This window comes from Ranitomeya variabilis, chromosome 3 (genome assembly GCF_051348905.1).
Source record: "Ranitomeya variabilis isolate aRanVar5 chromosome 3, aRanVar5.hap1, whole genome shotgun sequence".
NCBI classification, from domain to species: domain Eukaryota; kingdom Metazoa; phylum Chordata; class Amphibia; order Anura; family Dendrobatidae; genus Ranitomeya; species Ranitomeya variabilis.
Genome location: NC_135234.1, coordinates 568322344 through 568337182, shown reverse-complemented (window position 1 = coordinate 568337182; position 14839 = coordinate 568322344). Strand labels below are relative to the sequence as shown.

Below are 14839 nucleotides of genomic sequence, written 5' to 3'. Positions count from 1 at the left end.
TTGACAGGAAAGTATACTGCACGAGCTGGAAAGCTCATATTCACAAGGCAAACAAAGCATCATTTTTTAATGAATCTTCTGAATACATCGTTTGCAGCAGCTTGCCTAGACCTGCTTGTCATAATGGTTTCTTCAAACGTTCTTTAAAGCTTGTGATGTTCAAGGCCTTAGCCTTCCCCCTCACTTGCTTGTTTTTTTATCTGTCACAGTTGTCATCTAAAATAGAGCACCTAGCCTTTGTTTCAAGATAGTACCTGATCAATATCATCAATCCGCTTTACTCCCATTCCTTCTCGCTCTCCCTCTCTCTCTCTCTTACACACTCTCTCTCCCTCTCTATAGCTGTATCCATTTCCTCCTGGCAAAAAGGGACTTTATGAATAAATGATACTGAAATGCTGAGGGTTCAGATACTAAATAATGAATTTCACCACCAAAAACACAACAACTTCTCCAATCATAAAATACTGCTCCTTCTATATTGATTGTGCTTTGGCAACCAGATGCAGTACTAGGCTTTACTCTGCAAGGTGTTTAAATAGAAATACAGGTTTACCCGGGATTTATCATATGTGGAAATATGTATTATCTAAGAGGGCTGCCTGCTAATAGATGGTATGCTATTTCTTTCCGATGATTAACCCTTTGCGTTGAGTGAAGAGCAACTGTGGCACTGTCTCGATGGGAACTCTTCTCCATGGGACATTACAGTAAGTGTGTCATCTCTTCTGTACCGGCTGAAATCTGCTGTTTGTAGAGAGAACTATTGTGCAGCAAACGTAGGGTAGGTAATAATGCAAGTCGTTGTTAGTAGGATGCTTGTGCTGTTGTACTTGTGGCTCACCAAGACTAGTAGAGGGTCAAGGATTGGTAACATTTGTTGTGTACGTAATGTAACCCGCTTCTCGTTTTCCCTCCTAAATAGTCTCTCCTGGAGCATTTCTGATGTGCCAGTGCCAGTGTCGCTATTCTAAGATGCACTTGGGGTCAGGGGGTAGAATCCTGGCAAGTGATAAGGAGGAAAAAAAACTGCCTGCTATCAACTTCCAAGCTAATGTGTGTGACTGATATACTCAGGGTCTTTAGATGCTTTAATCCTTATTAGTGTCACAGAGGCTTCATTTTTAATTAGGAACTATGAGACTGACTTAGAGCTGATGAGGAATGTTTGTGTCCAAACTTCAAGGTTCCTTGCTATTTTAATACCAATGAGGTTAATAATCTGTATATTTTATGTCACTCGGGAAATCATCTTATTTAATTATTAATGCCACGATGCATTTTTTTCTCTTATCTATCAAATATCAAAAATCGTATCCTCATTGTAAACAGAATTGCTATTTTATTGCAACATCAACTTTATTAAGTAGATTGTTGCCTTCTTTTGCATGAAAGAAAATCCAAATACAGAAAATAAACAGTTTTTATATATATTTCACGTAAGAAGGATAAATGTAAGACTTTGTAATAAAGACTAAACAGAACTAAGAAGTTAAGGAAAAGAGACAAAATGGAAAATTAAGTGTACTATGGAAAAAGAGTTGACCTCTAGGGATTAGGAATGAAAAATACAAATGATTAAATATGTATTCATTTAGTGGGGATTAAATCAATGGAAAATTATATATTACAATTAACAATAATAATATTATATTTTAATACATATCTACATATCTCAAAATCTCTGTATTTTTTAACTTTTTGAAAAATAGTCAGAGCTGTACTGTGTTCTAGGCCCGCCATCTTATGGTAATGACCAAAAGGTAAGTAAAAGTCTCTCCTAAGGTCAATATTCAGAATGTTAATTTTTATTTGTATTTAACTTCCTAATTAAACAGTTGCATCATATAGAAAAACACAGCTGAGAATAAACCCATTCCTCCTTGCAATCTCGTACTTGGAAATACAAACAGTAAGGAAACCTGAGAGGGTTGTAGGATGCAGCCCACGTGTACTTAAAATGTACGATGCATAATAATAAATATATCATGTCTACTCTCTGGGTGATTCAACCCTACAATGGCACAATTAAGGTTCTCCTCAGGTACTGAAATGCATGCAATTGACATGTGCTGACAGTACAGAACAGCTATATTGGCTACTGTCTAGTATATAAGGGCTACCAGGAAAGAAATAAATAGTTTCTCTCTTGTAAGTGACAACATTGATTTGACTATTAATATCTGGTGAAATGAAAAGTATCACTAATTTTAATTAAAGATACTGAAATAATAGGATTGCTTATGTCTTACATGTGCAAAGACGCTTGTAAGTTCTGTAGGAAATAATAATGATAATAATAATAATGATCTCTTTATTTATATGGCGCCAACATATTCCGCAGCGCTTTACAGTTTTGCACACAGTTTTATATTTTTAAAATGTTATATTTAAAAGGAGCTTAAAATATAATTTTTTTTGGAAATACATTTAAAGGGTAAAAAATATTAAAATATGAATTTTTCAAAATAATGATATGTATTCTAGTAATAACTTTCAATAATATAACATGACATATATGTATTATTTCTCTATACCACTTATAGAGCGTGTCTTGAATTACTTGGAAAGAGTCAGCTCTTAATTCATGTGGCTTCAATAACAATGCAGATAATTTAGTTGTTGAATGTGCCATAAAAGTCGTACAAAATACATATAATGACATAAATAGACGTGTGGATGTATTCATAGACAGGTGCTGTGTATGAATTGAGAAATTCTATAGACAAGAGTACCTGATGTACCGTAAATCTGATTTTATCGTATGCTAGGGCATTGCCAGAGGATCCGCTATCTAATAGGTAAGAGTGATATCAGGTAGACATATCTGTAATAATTCTGACATAACAGCTAGCACTCTGCTAGGAATTTGTAGTTTCTATATAAGAAACAAATGCATCATCTAATTGATATCCTGTTTTACAAGGAATAAAACTGGGGGGCAATCATAAGAAAACGTTGGTTTGAAAGTCTTACAGAAACACCATGGCGTTACCGGCATTATTAAAATAATTTTTCATTTTGATGAAATCATGTATAACCATTAAGAAATAATGTCTGCTATCCCATTCTGCTTTCTGTGAACACAGACATACACACGCGGGCACAGGCAGACTTCAGCCCAGGTTACTGGGTAACCTATTAATGTTTCATACTAATCAAGGATACTGGGAAATAGAGCTGACAGGTGCTTTCTACTCTGCTTATTCCTGTCTTCCTGCATTAGGTAGAACTAGTTGAAAAAATACAGCTTACACATTGGCTTTGTCTCATTGTTTATTGGGAAGAAGATACTGTATGTTGGGTATTTTCTTTAAATAGAATGTAATTGTATATTAACATACAAAGCGTAGAAGTATATTTTTAGTGTGTATTGTGGCACATCTTATAACACAATATTGAATAGAAAAACTAACGTTCTACACAATACTTAGCAAATACTTTGTATCATTTATAAAAACTAGTGATCTGCATTGTTAATAGTCAATAAATTCACATTACAAACATTCAGTGGCTTCAGTACTGTACTGTATTTCATTTCCAAAGATCTGAGCATAGAGTTGATGCAGATGACCATGAATCGTTGGAGCAACTTTAACCCCTTTACCACCTTGGGATTTCCCATTTTTGCATTTTTGTTTTTTTACTCCCCTTCTTCCCAGAGCCATAACTTTTTCATTTTTCTATCAATATGGTCATGTGAGGGCTTGCATTTTTGTGTGACAAGTTGTACTTTGGAACAAAACCACTGATTTTATCACATAGTGTACTGGAAAATGGGAAAAGAATTTCAAGTGCGGTGAAATTGCAAAAAGGTGCTAAATGCTAAAATTGACCTGCATTATGATTCTCCAGGTCGTTACGACTTCACAGTTACCAAACATGTATAGGTTCTTTTATATTTAAGTGGTCATAAAAATTCAAAAACTGGTTAAAAAAAAAAAAAGGCGTGATTTTCCAAGACCCATCTCCATTTTTTTCGGATCTGAGGTTGAGTGAGGGCTTATGTTTTGTGCGCTAAGCTGATGTTTTTATTGATACCATTTTGGTGTAGATATCATCCTTTGATCGCCCATTATTGCATGTTATTGCAATGTACCGGCGATCAATAAATTGTAATTCTGGCGTTTTGGTGTAGATATGATGTTTGGAGTGCCTATTATTGCATTTTATTGTAATGTTATAGTGACCAAAAAACATAATTCTGAATTTTTTATTTTTTTTCTTGTTTAGTCCTTTACTGATTGGATTAATTATTTTTATATTTTGATAGATGGGGATTTTCTGAACCCGGTGATACCAAATATGTGTATCTTTGAATTTTTTTGATTCTTTTACTGTTAATGGGCAAAAGGGAAGTTATTTAAACTTTTATATCTTTGCATTTTTTAAAAAAAAAATGTTTTACTCGCTTTAACAGTCTCCAAAGGAAACTTGAAGCTGCAATCTTCTGATCGCTTGTGCTACACATAGGGCTTCAGCACTGCTATATGCAGCAGAAATACTTATCTGCTATGAACGCCAGCCACTGGATGGCGTTCATAGCAGATTGGCAATGTCAACCAAAGGGGTCTCCTGCAGACCCCAGGTTTTCATGCCAACCCATAGGTGCCCCACGATCATGCAACATGGGTGTCAATGGGCAGAGCTAGGGATGCGCTTCTGGCGTGGGCATGTTAAATGCTGCTGTCAGAGATTGACTGTGGTATTAAACATGTTAGCAGCCCTGGGTGGATCGCGATTCCACTCTCGGTTGTTAGGGTCACATGACAGCTGATTGGATCAGCTGTCATGTGCCTGAAAATATGTGGGCTCAGCGGCAGAGCCTGCATCATGGAGGGGAGACAATCTATGATGTACCTATATATCACAGGTCATAAAGGGTTTAACCTTAGTCCACAGAGTCAGTTCCTTTAGGGCCAAAATCAACCTACAAGGATGCTTCTATCATCATTACTATGAGCAGTTTAGAGGTAGCACGCAAGTCGATTTTTGATGAGTTGTGCTTGTCTTTGTTTGTAGGGCAGCCCATGTAATAATAAGTTGGGTATGCAGGAGCTGGGAACGCTTCAAATGCTCCCTTCTGACCAGGGAATACACATTAAAGAAGCATCCCCATCAACGTTTTTATCCTCTTAATATATTGCAGTCATCTTATTATATGGTACTGTGCATTTACAATTAGTCATTTTGCCTTTCTACCCAGCTAATTCTTCTGTTTTCCATTCTAAGCTCTATGCAGAAACAGGAAGTCATTGTTCCCTGTATGAGTCATACAGTGAGTCACTGCAAAATTTCATGACATGGGCAGGAGCAGAGCAGCTTGGTCAGGAGTTGAAGAAGGTGAAGATAAATGCAGGGACAGGAGACTTCATGCTTCTACATAGAGTAGAGCAAAGCAAATAATTTACTGGATAGAAAGCCAAAATGACCAATTGTAAGTACACAGTGCTATATAATATGATGACTGCAATATGTTAAGAGTAGTGATGAGCGAATATACTCGTTACTCGAGATTTCCCGAGCACGCTCGGGTGCCCTCCGAGTATTTTTTAGTGCTCGGAAATTTAGTTTTTATTGCCGCAGCTGAATGATTTACATCTGTTAGCCATCCTGAGTACATGTGGGGATTCCCTAGCAATCAGGCAACCCCCACATGTACTTATGCTGGCTAACAGATGTAAATCATTCAGCTGAGGTGAGGAAAACTAAGTCTCCCAGCGCTAAAAAATACTCAGAGGACACCCGAGCATGCTTGGGAATCTCTCAAATAACGAGTATATTCGCTCATCACTAATTCAGAGGATTATATCTGATAATGTCCACACAAAGTAAACTATAGCACTTCAAAATGACATACCACCAAATACGGGCTTGCATACATTTACAGCCAAAACATATAGTATTAAAACATTATTCTAAGCTTTATTATAGTTAGTTAAAATGAAAAAAAGGCACACGAACAAAATATACCTGTCAGGACTCTGAACATTTTTTATTACCTTTTGTGCATTACTGCCCTTTTCCAAGATGGCGTCTTTGGTCTCATGTGCACTGTGTCTTTATGCTATAAAACTCCACCCCAGCCTTCAGTCTGTGCTAGAGTAAATACAATACACATCAGTTATAAATTCTCAATAATTACCATTGGCGACTCCAATAATAATAGAAACCAGGAGAACTAAGAGTCCAAATACGCCAAAATTATATAATCACATATATTTTTATTAATAATAAATAATAAAAATAAAAATATATGTGATTATATAATTTTGGCGTATTTGGACTCTTAGTTCTCCTGGTTTCTGTGCTAGAGTATTCTGCCTTGCTCCCGACCTCTGGTGACTCCCTGGCTATATACCTGCTCCTGTGAACCTGTGGGGTTATCCTGCTACTCTGCTCTGAGTTTCTGCTGCATACACCAGTTCCAGTAATCCTCCTTCATCTGCTGCTCATGTTTACTTCCATCTGCATTTGCTGGACATGTAAGCTGTTGCTGCTCTGCAAGCACCTGAGACTATTACCCAGGCCTCTCTGGTTGAGCTAAGATATTATTTGAACTGCCTTATAAGCATATCTATCTGTGTTTTGGACTAAGCAAGGACTTATTCGTGTCAAGTATCCTCAAGAATAATTGTGCTTCATAGACTTTCTGCGTGATTGCATTTTCCTCTGAAGTTTCCTATAGACTACTAAGCTGCATTTAATATTTACTCCAAGTGTTGTGGACTTGAGTTTCTCTCTGCACCTGTTTGAATCACCATGTGATAATATAGACTTTACCACTTATAAAACAGTGTCCTGTAGTTGTCTTGTTCCACGCAAAGAGTCTCATGAGTTATCCCCTATAATTATTACAATAGCAAAGTGGACAGTAGGGGTATAATAGTCCTATCACAGGTGAGAATTTCACCCAATACTCCTTTCAGTCAATTAGTATTTCACCCAACAAGAGTGTAAATAACAATGTGGACAGCAAGGGTAATAAGGGTAAACATCTCTCCCAATGTTAATATATATAAGTAGGGAGAATATAGCAAGCTACAGGGGTTAAAAACCCATGTTACCCATTTGCTGCATAGTATCAAGAGTGAAGTGGTCGAGGTGATATGCAGGGTTAATGTGCAGATAAACTGTATAGATGCACAGAAATTGTAGCCTTAATGTAGCCTTTAAGGGAGCTTACATCATCCCACATCACCATAAGGAATGTATACATTATGCAGTAATGTATCACATGTAGATAAGAAGGCAAAGAAGGGGTTTTTGAAATAATACTAAGGATATATAGCACTGTACCTTAGCTATTCAACCTCTGGACCATGGAGTAAGGAGTAAAGATAGGTAAGGCTACACCCCGACGTGCGTTTTGCCCTGTGCTTCTTCCTTGCTGTTCACATTGTTATTCACATTCTTTTTGGGTGAAATAATAATTGACTGATAGGAGAATTGGGTGAAATTCTCACCTGTGATAGGAATAGAATCCCCCCTACTGGAGACTTTGCTATATTTTGTTCGTGTGCCATTTTTTGCATTTTAACCAACTATAATAAAGTTTGGAATAATGTTTCAATATTATATATGGTTCTCTTCTTTCGGCTGTAAATATTCATAAGCCCATATTTGGTGGTATAATATATTAAGAGTATAAAAACTTTGATGGGAGGGCTTCTTCAATGATACTTACTGGCTCCTCTGAAGGAATGGACACAGTTAGCATACTGCCACAAACCAGCTTCTGAATGAAATCAAGTGTGTGAAAGAGCTCCCTTTAATAAAGATAGCTAACTCTGCAGTTCTCATAGTGCCTCCACTTGACCAATGTGAAGGCCTGAAAAAACAAATGTAAACATCAAATCATTGTGCACACAAAAATTTACATACACTGTGTGCAGAATTATTAGGCAAGTTGTATTTTGATCACGTAATACTTTTTATACATGTTGTCCTACTCCAAGCTGTTCAGGCTTGAGAGCCAACTACCAATTAAATAAATCAGGTGATGTGCTTCTCTGTAATGAGGAGGGTTGTTGTCTAATGACATCAAAACCCTATATAAGGTGTGCTTAATTGTTAGGCAACTTCCTTTCCTTTGGAAAAATGGGTCAGAAGATAGATTTGACAGGCTCTGAAAATTCCAAAATTGTGAGATGTCTTGCAGAGGGATGCAGCAGTCTTGAAATTGCCAAACTTTTGAAGCGTGATCACTAGTGTTGAGCATTCCGATTCTGCAAATATCGGGTATCGACCGATATTTGCTGTATCGGAATTCCGATACCGAGTTCCGATATTTTTGTGATATCGGAAATCGGAATCAGAAGTTCCTATAACTTCCCAGGAGTGTGCGGTGCGTATGGTTCCCAGGGCCTGGAGGAGAGGAGACTCTCCTTCAGGCCCTGGGATCCATATTCATGTAAAAAATAAAGAATAAAAATAACAAAATATGGATATACTCACCCCTCCGACGGACCCTGGACCTCAGTGGTGCAACCGGCAGCCTCCGTTCCTAAGAATGCTGTGAGTGTAGGACCTGCGATGACGTCGCGGTCTTGTGATTGGTCACGTGACCGCTCATGTGACCGCTCATGTGACCGCGACGTCATCGAAGGTCCTTCACTCTCTGCATTCTTAGGAACGGAGGCAGACGCTTGCAGCGGTGACAGCCAGGGCTCGTCCGAGGGTGAGTATATGCATATTTTGTATTTTTATTCTGTATTTTTTACATGAATATGGATCCCGGGGCCTGAAGGAGAGTTTCCTCTCCTTCAGACCCTGGGAACCATCCAGGATCACTTCCAATATTTGTGTCCCATTGACTTGTATTGGTATCGGGTATTGGTATCGGCAATATCCGATATTTTTTGGATATCGGCCGATCCAATCCGATACCGATACTTTCAAATATCGGAAGGTATCGCTCAACACTAGTGATCACCAAACAATCAAGCGTTTCATGGCAAATAGCCAACAGGGTCGCAAGAAGCGTGTTGGGCAAAAAAGGCACAACATAAATGCCCATGAATTGAGAAAAATCAAGCGTCAAGCTGCCAAGATGCCATTTGCCACCAGTTTTGCCATATTTCAGAGCTGCAACGTTACTGGAGTAACAAAAAGCACAAGGTGTGCAATACTCAGGGACATGGCCAAAGTAAGGAAGGCTGAAAAACGACCTCCTTTGAGCAAGAAACATAAGATAAAACATCAAGACTCGGACAAGAAATATCTTAAGACTGTCTTTTCAAAGATTTTATGGACTGATGAAATGAGAGTGACTCTTGATGGGCCAGATGGATGGGCCAGAGGCTGGATCAGTAAAGGGCAGAGAGCTCCACTCCGACTCAGACGCCAGTAAGGTGGAGGTGGGGTACTGGTATGGGCTGGTATCATCAAAGATGAACTTATGGGACCTTTTCGGGTGGAGGATGGAGTGGAGCTCAACTCCCAGACCTACTGCCAGTTTCAGGAAGACAACTTCTTCAAGCAGTGGTACAGGAAGAAGTATAGTTCAAGCAAAACATGATTTTCATGCAGGACAATGCTCCATCACATGCCACCAACTACTCCACAGCGTGGCTGGCCAGTAAAGGTCTCAAAGAAGAAATAATAATGATATGACCCCCTTGTTCACCTGATCTGAACCCCATAGAGAACCCGTGGTCCCTCATAAAATGTGAGATCTACAGGGAGGAAAAACAGTACACCTCTCTGAACAATGTCTGGGAGGCTGTGGTGGCTGCTGCAGGCAATGTTGATCGTAAACAGATCAAGCAACTGACAGAATATATCGATGGAAGGCTGTTGAGTGTCATCATAAAGAAAGGTGGCTATATTGGTAACTAATTTTTTGGGGTTTTGTTTTTGCATGTCAGAAATGTTTATTTCCAAATTTTTTGCAGTTATATTGGTTTACCTGGTGAAAATAACCAAGTGAGATGGGAATATATTTTTTTTATTAAGTTGCCTAATAATTCTGCACAGTATTAGTTACCTGCACAAACAGATATCCTCCTAAGATAGCCAAATCTAAAAAAAACACTCCAACTTCCAAAAATATTAAGCCTTGATATTTATGAGTCTTTTGGGTTGATTGAGAACATCGTTGCTGATCAGTAACAAAAATTATCCTCTAAAATACAACTTGCCTAATAATTCTGCACACAGTGTAGAGCCTGTCAGTTTTTCAACAGCAACCAATCCCCAAACTGCCACCATGTATTTGCTGACCCCCTTTATATATTTCCTCATAAGCACGCTTTTGTTCTCTTCTAGATTTTTTATTCCTTGTTAATTTATAGATTGTTGCAGTATGCTAATTAGTGGGTGACTAGCTGTTTGGGGGGGGTTGTTTTCCATGGAATAATCTTCCCAATTTTCATTTTATTACAACCCTGAGCAGCATCATTGCTGGCTCTTTGCATATCTCTGCCGTTCTGGCCATGCACAGATTAGTCTAGGGAAAACAATGCCAGCGGAAGCCTAGAGTATCCCACTCCACAGGCTAGACCCCTTCGACCTATATCCATTAAACATAGCGTAAATGTCTGAAGAAGGGTTTTCACCTTAAATGTTAGTGTAGTACTGTACTTACTGAGGTGTTACCAATGGACATGAAATACTGAAAATAAATCCTTTTTAAAGCATTTCCAAATGTCCTTATGTGTGCAGCTCCTTCACTCTGTACATAGGTCTATGGGAGCTCAGTGGTTGGCTCCAGAGGAACTGGCACCCGTCTCAAGCTAACTTTACGTAACTGAATGTGCCACCTACCTGTTTGACCCTACACCAGCTGAATCTCAGGAAGGAGAACCATGTAGAACATCTCACTCATCCAACCAGTACTGTGTTCTGTATTTATAAGGGGCAACTGCCTCCACATAGTTCTTTTCAGATGAGCATCTGGTTTAATTAAAATCCCAAGTCATATTATAGGTCAGCAGTGACTTACCTGGTTGGTACTTGTAGGTGGCAAGCAATTGGCATAGGAATAGAGTATGAATAACTAACATTATCTATTTTTATGAGAGCACCGTGACTATAATGGAGGCACTGTGGCTATTATAAGACTTGGAGGCTGTTATTTGGGTACTGTGAGCCTTAGCAGCTTTCATTCCTGTATGGTAATGGGCATGACAAGATTATGATTAAAGGGATCCTGGAAGAATATAATTTAAACCTGGATGGATCTAATTTAATCCTGATAGAATTTCTTTAGGCTGCAGTTTTCCAATAACACAGAAAAATGCAATTATTAAAAGGAATCTCTCACCATGCTTTTGCTACCCCATCTGAAAGCAGAATGATATGGGAGCAGATACATTTATTCCAGCAATGTATCAGCTTATTTTACTGCCTGATGCAATTTTGATAAAATCACTGTTTTATCTGCTGCATATCTATCAGTTCTCTGGCTGCTATGCTCTGCATATCATTAATGTCAGTCAGTGGTGGGCGTGGAGTTATACAGAGCTCAGAAATATAGTGGACTACATGGCAGAAGGTTTTCTAGTCCTGTAATGATAATCTTCTGCAGACAAAACAGTGATTTTATCAAAACTACAGCAAGCAGCCGAAAAAGTGATATATCACTGGAATCTGGGTTTATGCTCATTCGGTTTTACACCTGCGGATTCCTGTTATGGAGCAGGTGTAAACCGCTGCGGAATCCGCACAAAGAATTGACATGCTGCAGAATAAACAACGCTACGTTTCCACTTTTTTTTCCGTAGCATGTGCACTGCAGATTTTGCTTTCCATAGGTTTACATAGTACTGTAAACTCATGGAAAACTGCTGCAAATCTGCAGCCGGCAATCCGTTGCGGATCGGCAGCAAAATCAGCAACGTGTGCACATACCATTAAAGAACTAGGTAGGCCTAGCAGCTAGAAAGTAGCTTAAACACTAAAATCATATACTGTCTCACCAAAATATACTGTTTCAATAGAGATTATCTATTATATTAGTTAATACGGGCTTTTCATTGGACAGAGAGAAAATAGTTGGTTTTCTGTTCATCTTTCAAAAATTTTTTAATTATCTACATTTTATCTGGAATTCTTAATTTGGATTGTATTTTTAGCTGGATTGATTCATTTTTCAGTCTACCAGAAGTAAGTAAAATATGGGAAATATGCTTTCCAAGAATCTGTCTTAATATGTAAAAAGTGATACTTGCAATGGGGTATTTGGGGCAATAGATTTAATAGGAAACTACTAACAAATCAATTCAATAAAATAAGTTTTGATATATTTCCAAATTGGATTTTTACATAATAAAGATATCTAACGATTTTAGGGTTTTACCAACCAAGACGTTCTAAATGCATTAAATGTTTATATTTATGTTAATATTTTTTTGTCTTTTTTTCACACAAGTATTTGTTACCCATTTATTGCTATTAAAGGATACAGTATAAAATAACTGTTTAAGGCTGGTTTCACATTTGCGTTTAAAAACGCAGCGTTTTAAAAAAAAACGCATGTGGTGAAAAAACGCATGTAAACGCCTGCAAACGCTGCATTTTTTAGACGCATGCGTTTTTGCATGCAGAAAAAAACGCGGCGTTTTGCTGCGTTTACATGCGTTTTTTCCTGCGTTTGCGTTTTTTAAACGCATGCTGAGAAGTGTGTGACAGCTGCCAATCATCAAAATCAACTAGAAAACCCACTATAAACAGAAATAGCTAGGGTTAGGGTTAGGGTTGGGATCCCTAGGGTTAGGGTTAGGGTTACGATCCCTAGGGTTACAAGGGATCCTAACCCTAACCCTAACCATAACCCTAGGGATCCTAACCCTAACCCTAAGGGTTAGGATCCTAACCCTAACCCTAAGGGTTAGGGTTAGGGTTAGGATCCCTAGAGTTAGGGTTAGGGTTAGGATCCCTAGGGTTACTAGGGATCCTAACCTTAGGGTTAGGGTTAGGGTTAGGATCCCTAGTAACCCTAGGGTTAGGGTTAGGGTTTTCTTGTTTTTTCTTGTGTTTTCTTGTGTTTTTCTATAGAAACGCATGCGTTTAAAAACGCATGCAAACGCATGTGCTTAAAAACGCATGCGTTTACAAAGACAGCAATACATTTTTTTAAAACGCCGCTAGAAATTACTACAGGTTGCATTTCTGCAACAAAACGCAAGCATAAAAAACGCATGTGTTGCCAAAAACGCGTCAAAACGCATGCAAAAAAACGCATGCGTTTTTAATGTTAAGTATAGAAAAAAAATGCATGCGTTTTTTAGCGCTAAAACGCAGCGGCAAAAAATGCAAGTGTGAAACCAGCCTTAGCCTAAAATACTGATATTGTTTATATGTTTATCCATTCTCAGTATCTGCTTTGTGAAACTTAAAAATTTACTAATGGTGACAGCAATATACGTGCTTAAGGATGAAGAACTTCTTATGCTGTCAAGTCTTATGGCAAACCAACATTCATTACTTTACGTTCACCTTTATATCATGACAGTTTACTTTATCTTGTCACAGCTGGCAGATTGCAGTAAAATATATTAAGAAAACTACAGTACAAAACTATAAATGAACTCTGAAATATAACAAAAGAGTGACATTTTACAATAGATAAATAATACAAGTGTTGTTTTTTTTATATTAGATTATATAATGGGCTTTATAGCTATTTATGAATGATAGTGAATCTACATACAAGTCATGTCTAAAAAATCTAAAAATGGAGACATAGTTATTATGTGTTTTTAACACTTTTATTCACTGGTGGACATAGACAGAATAGGGCCCCTGTGCAACAACAATATATGGGTCTTTTGAAGTCCAAAAGCTCATTTTAATGCACAATTCCACATGTTTTGGAAGTGGAAATGGGACCACTTACCCCCTTGATCCCTTGGTCTCCTATGAACCTACACAGGTTGCACCATTAGAATGTCTACCCTTGCTTTTATACCTATTATATACTACCTTTAACCCCTTCATGACCCAGCCTATTTTGGCCTTAATGACCTGGCCGTTTTTTGCAATTCTGACCAGTGTCCCTTTATGAGGTAATAACTCAGGAACGCTTCAACGGATCCTAGCAATTCTGAGACTGTTCGTGACATATTGGGCTTCATGTTAGAGGTAAATTTAGGTCGATAATTTCTGAGTTTATTTGTGAAAAAAACGGAAATTTGGCGAAAATTTTGAAAATCGCAATTTTCACATTTTGAATTTTTATTCTGTTAAACCAGAGAGTTATGTGAGACAAAATAGTTAATAAATAACATTTCCCACATGTCTACTTTACATCAGCACAATTTTGGAAACAAATTTTTTTTTTGCTAGGAAGTTATAAGGGTTAAAATTTGACCAGTGATTTCTCATTTTTACAACAAAATTTACAAAACCATTTTTTTAGGGACCACCTCACATTTGAAGTCATTTTGAGGGTTCTATATGGCTGAAAATACCCAAAAGTAACACCATTCTAAAAACTGCACCCCTCAAGGTGCTCAAAACCACATTCAAGAAGTTTATTAACCCTTCAGGTGTTTCACAGCAGCAGAAGCAACATGGAAGTAAAAAATGAACATTTAACTTTTTAGTCACAAAAATTATATTTTAGCAACAATTTTTTTATTTTCCCAAGGGTAAAAGGAGAACTGGACCACAAACATTGTTGTCCAATTTGTCCTGAGTATGCTCATACCTCATATGTGGGGGTAAACCACTGTTTGGGCGCACGGCAGGGCTCGGAAGGGAAGGAGCACCATTTGACTTTTTGAATGAAAAATTGGCTCCAATCTTTAGCGGACACCATGTCGCGTTTGGAGAGCCCCCGTGTGCCTAAACATTAGAGCTCCCACACAAGTGACCCCCTTTTGGAAACTAGACC

The 14839-nt window shown here is 38.0% G+C and overlaps 1 long non-coding RNA gene across 1 annotated transcript in view; it reads left to right on the top strand.

Moving 5' to 3' along the window:
- The first annotated feature begins 504 nt into the window (after positions 1-504).
- Positions 505-14839, top strand: part of LOC143818396 (uncharacterized) — a 526111-nt gene continuing 511776 nt past the window's right edge. Inside the window, exon 1 of the long non-coding RNA XR_013224513.1 lies at positions 505-710. This is a non-coding gene — a long non-coding RNA (uncharacterized LOC143818396). The remainder of the gene's footprint in view (positions 711-14839) is intronic.